This window comes from Triticum dicoccoides, chromosome 4B, assembly GCF_002162155.2.
Source record: "Triticum dicoccoides isolate Atlit2015 ecotype Zavitan chromosome 4B, WEW_v2.0, whole genome shotgun sequence".
Taxonomy (NCBI): Eukaryota; Viridiplantae; Streptophyta; class Magnoliopsida; order Poales; family Poaceae; genus Triticum; species Triticum dicoccoides.
In genome coordinates, this window is record NC_041387.1 from 579,048,678 (window position 1) to 579,055,147 (window position 6,470).

At 40.2% G+C, this 6,470-nt stretch overlaps 1 long non-coding RNA gene across 5 annotated transcripts; it reads left to right on the forward strand.

Annotated features, from left to right (window-relative positions):
* Nucleotides 1–236: 236 nt before the first annotated feature.
* LOC119291541 lies at nt 237–5,944 on the forward strand. Of its 5 annotated transcripts, XR_005142496.1 has the most exons (6): nt 237–1,498; nt 1,586–1,752; nt 1,814–1,976; nt 4,062–4,157; nt 4,267–4,486; nt 5,404–5,944. It is a non-coding gene; the product is annotated as an uncharacterized LOC119291541 (long non-coding RNA). The 5 variants fall into 5 exon arrangements; XR_005142495.1 differs by lacking the exon at nt 5,404–5,944 and adding an exon at nt 4,860–4,906 and having other exon boundaries at nt 1,586–1,976; nt 4,416–4,486; XR_005142492.1 differs by having other exon boundaries at nt 238–1,498; nt 1,586–1,976.
* Nucleotides 5,945–6,470: the final 526 nt, after the last annotated feature.

Sequence of the window (6,470 nt, forward strand, 5' to 3'; positions counted from 1 at the left end):
CCTTCCACCACCCATCCCACGTTAATTTTTTCTTTTTCGCACTTAAAACCGAATCGTGTTTGATACTCCTTCCATTTATTCGTGCTTGCTTTGATTAGTTGTCGATTCAATTCAATCATGTAAATATTTGGTGATTAAGAATTCAGAAATAATACCATATATATGAGATCACCTTTCAAATAGATCAACTCCCTCTCCGATTTATTTCTCCCACCGATCCCCTTCCATGCTTAGCTCCCAAAATAAACCATATCACCACGCATGAAAAAAAATCCCATAGAACACCGCTCCCCTCCATCCCCTCGAACTATCATTTTGTCCTAGGTCGATCCCCTCGATCGCGGCCTCCGCCGTACGATCTCGCCGCCGCCGTATGGGATCACCTACGACGTACAATCTCGCCGCCACCGCAAGCCTTTCCTCCCACCCCGCCTCCTCTCATCTCTTTGCCCCCGATCTAGATGGCGCCTCCAATCTCGGCGGGGCGGCGACCTCGAGCGACGGCAGCACCGCTGGATCTCCTCCACCCCCACTCAATCAATACTGGTACCCGAGGCTCTCCTCCTCGACCGACCGCGAGCAACGCCGCCGCCTCACCGTCTTCTTCTACCATCACCAACCGCCTGCTCGCGTCCCCGCCATCCCCTTGTTTGTGGTCTGTGATGGAGTGAAGTATCGATGACCATCACCTCTCCCCCGCCATCATATTCCCTAGAGGTGGATACAAAGCTTTGGGATGACCCACTCGGTGCCGGCTGGAACACCCACGACGCCGGGCTCCTCAGCGTGGCTCCCGCGAGAATGGGTGCACATCGGAATCTGTCCTGGTTTGTGTTGATTGTACGTAGCTTTTTAAGTTTCTTGATCAAATGGTGTTTGATCGGATTTTTTTTTTGTCAGCAACGCCAGCGATTCCATGGCGAAGTGATTGTGTTCGACAACAGTAACTTGGGTTGGTTTCCATCTATAGATTGTAGATGGGAAATGATACCTGGTGGAGGCAATGTTCTGTACAAGTGTTTGATTAGAACGACACTGCAAATAAATTGGTGACAAGAGGCAAATTCTTGCGGTGCCCGATGAGGACATACTCCTACGTCGATCCATGTACGAACTGGGAGCAGCATCGATCCGATGAACGCACAAGGAATATCCAACAGATTACCCTTACTACTATATTTTTTATCCATGAATGTCATCTTGGGCCCCTGTACGATTTGATTACATGATGTTGTGTCCTCAAACTTTACTCTGAGTTATTTGTTAGATGCTCGGTGAAATTCAGAATTATTTTTCTTCTGTCTTCCCAGTGATGGAAGGTAGATTGAGCTGATAAATTTCTGCACCCACCTTGAGGTCCATAACGTTCTCCTAATTGTATGCAGCACAATCGTAAAGATGTATTTGTTTGAGGGAGAGGACTGTCTCTTATCAGAAGCAACATTATGTGATCATCATGTGTTGGATCTTGGTCCCCTGTATGAGTTGAATACATGATGTAGTGTCCTCAACATTTACTCTGAATTATATGTTAGATGCTCGATGAAATTCACAGCTAAGCGTTTTTTTTCTTTTGTCGTGCCAGTGATGGAAGGTAGATTGAGCTGAAAATTTTCTGCACCCACCTTGAGGTCCATAAGGTTCTCCTAATTATATGCAGCCCAATCGTAAAGATATATTTGTTTGCGGAGAAGACTATCAGTTATCAGAAGCAACATTATGTGATCATCATGTGTGAGAGAGACGGCAAGAGTATGTGATATTTATTTCTGTGTGGACTACTAATATGTATTGACTGTTCATGTTGCTACAGTAGGTTCATGATTGATTATGGCAACAAGGAAATCACTCGAGAAGGATTTTATTAGTATGCACACTTTGAGACTTGAGAGGCTGTTATTGATTAAGGAATCTATGTCTGCTAGAGAGGCCGATGCCAAATCAGCATCGGAAAAGGGCAAGATAAGGGGACTGAGGTGAAGTCCTTTCTTCTCTGTCTCTATGCTATGCTGATACGTTCAAACCAGCATTTTAAATATCGATACCTATAATTCATTGATTAGCTCAAACAAATGATACTAGACAGAAGAATACTGCAATTGATCTATGAAAATTTGTTAGATTTTAGTATCTATCTAACATCTAAGAGAAAAAATGTGATGAACATTTTCTCACAAGGTTATGTATATCTTTAAAATTTGGTACTGAGAGAAGGCCTTAAATGCTTGCAAATCCTCTGTTTTAAGAGCAGCACCTGGATCCAACGAACCAAATATGCAAGCACGCAATACAATGATGTTTTTTCTTCTCCATTACTGAATCTTCTTTTTATAAGTATTTAGTTTGGAAGGCAGTATCTAGATATTCGGAGAGATTGGTTGCACGCTGCGAGTTTATCCGATTCAGATCCATGTCTTCTTTCGTACTGCATCTTCTAGCATTGCTGTTCGCAGGTTGTCCATGCTCCTTTAGATCCTTTCTCAATGGATATTCAGATTTTTTTTATATGGTTGCAAACATCCCTTGCTCCATGACAACACTCTGCCCCACCGTTCTACTATTGCTCAGTAGTTCACTTAACATTGGACTTAATAGTAAAACAAAGGTAAATTTGTGGAGTTAGACAATACAGTACACTGCTTCTCAATAGCCTAATAACTTCATATTTTTTTCTATTGTGTTTAATTTCCATTTGCTCTAATTTTATTTTCTCAGAGACATTTCATTAGCTAATACGCCGGCCTTTTTTTACCCTTCTGATAGTACGAGTCGTCTAGTTTGTGTTGTGTGCCGGATGATACTTATGAAGGATATTTTAAATATCATGGATGAAATATATGTATCATGTTGTTTCGCTTAAATAATATTTTTGTATTTTCCCTCCTTTCCACTTTAGGACTATGAACTTTCGTTCTCTAAATGTTTTCTTTTTATACACGGGCTCAGTCTCTTTTCATCAGTGTTAATGACAACAAGTGAAAAGGTTTCTGCCATGCCAAGTAATAGCTTAGGTTAATGGCTAAAAGCAAGGTATATCACAATTCATCATTGCTTAAATCTATTGTAGACGCACTTCAATTATGTTCCGCAACTTGCTGACTTATGTTTTTAATATAATTTCATGTTGCTACACTATTCATGTCGTCAACAAACATTATCTAATTGCCTGCTTAATGAGGCTAAGGCCGCGCTTGGGTCATCGTTTTCAGCCCAAAACACCTGTAAAACATGCACCCGTACAAAAAAATCAGTTGTAACTGAGTTCAGTGCTTGGATGGTCGGTTTTGGGACATATTTACACTTGTTTTTAGAATACACCGATTTTCAGCCGGTATGCGAAACACTGGTCAACCCATCTATTTTGTACCTCCGTACTCTCTCTCTCTCTCTCTCTCTCTCTCTCTCGCGCGCGCGCGGGGGAAACCTAGGCGAGCGAGCAGGAGAACATGCACCGCCGGCAGAGTGTGCAATCTTATGAAATCACTATGGGACACAGTTCCAATAAAGAAAAGTTACACTTCGATCTTAGCGTCGTTAGCGGAGACAAGGATGTTTCCGGCCGCCATGCGCGCATCTTCTATAATTTCAACACCACTGGTAGGTCAGCAGCTGCGACCCACCCAAAAATCCCGTCAGTTCAACGCAGTTATGGTCGATTGAGAGCGAGCGACGGCCGGACTAAGGGCAGCAGCGGCAACTCTCATATTTCAGTTCTACTCTTCCATCTTGTGTTGGCTCTGGTGTACGACTACATGCGGTGGCGGCCTGTACAAGGGTCTGTCGATAATAGCTGAGCACGACAAGGCGACCCGAGGGAGATGGAGGAAGACCAGGTTAAATTAGTGAACTGCCCTATATGGAATCGCTAGAAAAAAATCATGTCAATTTCCTCTACCGCGCCTCCACTCTGCAAGAAAAAGAAGTCCAGGCTATATACTCTAGACTGTTGGATTCATCTAGAACCCTAAAAAGATCGGTTTGATCTGTAACATATCATCTACAAAAATTGATTTTTTACATTTAAATATTTTTGCATTGCTCTTGACTAGATTGTTTTGTAGGGAGCATAGGAGAGCAAGATGGGGTGGTCTGCATCACCTTCAGTTGGCACATGCGCATGCACCTGCAGTAATCATTATCTTTCCCATGGTTAAGATGTATGATGCATGAACTTCTAATATTTTGATGTTAATTTCAAATGGCTGATGGAAGATAATTTGCTTCTAATAGTTGTTATGTATTGACCCTTGCTTATTCTTGTTGTAGATGAAATTGACCTGATAGCTCTTATGTTAGCACTTTCTAAAGTTCACATTTATTACATGCCATTTGTGTGCTCAAGAAATATCTGGACAATCTTTTGCTAGCGGTAAGTTTCATGTTTGTGACTTTTTGCTATGTCAAACGAAGAACAGAAGCCCGAAGCCCGTTACTGTGTGAATAATGGCCTCCTTCTGAAGATATTTAATTCACCATGCTTATTCAGGTGCGAGTTATGTTTTTGACTGAGATATTTTTCCACTTTATTCCATGTTAAAAAATAAATTAGTATTCAGTTATTGTATGTGTGTGTTAGATGAGTTATTTCTTTCCATCTTCAGGTCGAAGTAGTTGTTTGAGTGCATTAGCCTTTTCATTTTCTATTGCCGCGGTCTTTTTTATTCAACCTTGGTGTCCTTAAATTGCTTTGTTCACATATTTCAAAGATTATGAGTTTGATTTCTACCTGTGTACCTATGTTGGTATTCAGGTTAGCTTTCCCTATATAATTGTTGCATTTAATTTATTTATTTTTACTACACTTTGTGACCAGTTTGTGATGGAATGGTCTGATTGCTGATCCGGGGTTTTTGCATTAGCGATGAAGTAGATGAGTGCAATGTGGTTAAAGAAGGGAAAGGAACAATAAGACACTTGCTGTCATTCAACCTCTATTTTTTTCTTGTTATTTTGTTCCCTTGAAACAAATGGGCACTTGAAACAAGTTCTATTCAATTTTCCACTTTTTGGCTACCTAACAAGAGGCGCCCTGCAATCAGAATTTGATTTCGATTTACACCTATGTACATTCGACATCACTTGCACATATCAGATGCTATTTTTTTACTGCTTAATGTCCTATTACTACTGCAAAACTGGACATAAGAGTTTCTTCTCATCCAGCCCAGCTCCACGGGAATGGAATGAGAAAACGTGTAAATTTCTCTAATTCCATAATATTTAAAAATATTATGGTACGGATAGATACACATTAATAGATAATATAAAAATTATTTTTTATATAAAATTTGTTAAAATAGAAAAATATCTTGCTCCAGGTTGCGGTGCTGCTCCTATTACAGAGAGCATGCTAGATTATTTTTTCCCTATGATTTCAAGATAATGTTCCTTTTATGATTGTAGAGCGAGATGAGATATTTTGAAGCGACATCAATTCTAGAGAAAGATGGACGATGTGCAGGGAAATGAGGGGTGGAGGAAAAGATGTCACTTGTCTTCTCAAAATTAGAGGGTTAAAGAGATAGGACAACTGCCAAGGAGGAAAGTGCAGATGAAGAGAGCAGATATGAAGGGGAAGGAGGGGCGGAGAAAAATATGTCACTTCTATTCTCAAGTAGAAGATGGTTTGAAGAGACATGACAACCACCGAGGAGGAAATAAGCATGAGCGAGAATTAACTCACATTTCTGAAATAGAACTAATGTTTGACAATGTCTTCTTTATTCCTGCAATGCAAGGGTAGCGGCGGCTGGGCTTGATTAATTGCACTCTTTGAAGGATTGACGATTGCTGCAGCGTCTGATCATGTGAGGGTAATAAATATTTTTCTTGCTAAAAAACCGTTGTCACTTGGAATAATATACGACGGGGGCCTCATTGGAGTTTATCTTATACCAAAAACCATGGACTGGTCAATATGAACTCATACGTGATGTCATGGGCATGATTACACTCTTTGGAGGATTCTCAAATGTGGCATCATCTGATTATGTGTGGGTTATAATATTCTTCTTACTAAAAAAACCGTTGTCAATATATGACCAGGGCCTCATTGGAGTTTATCTTATACTAAAAACCATTGAATTGTCAGTATAGATACTCAAATAATTCAAAAGGCCCGTAGCAACGCATGGGCATTCTACTAGTTGGATAGTCTTTATAACTAGTAAGAAATCCTCATACTTTAGTTAGCGATTTCTCTTATTCATTGCATATATCAGAACGAAACATTTTGCTAGCTACTTGAATACTATCCAAATCACCGTTGATAACAGTGCCCAAAATATTACAATGTAAGTTTTTTGCTAGCTACTTGAATACTATGCCAATCCCCTTTTGATGATTGATTGTTGAAAAGACCACCGGAATCATAACATGGATATGGTCAGTTCTTGGTATCATTTTTTTTGCGAGGTTCTTGGTATCATTTTCAATAATATGTAGGAGTATGTCATTGTAGGCTTATCCGT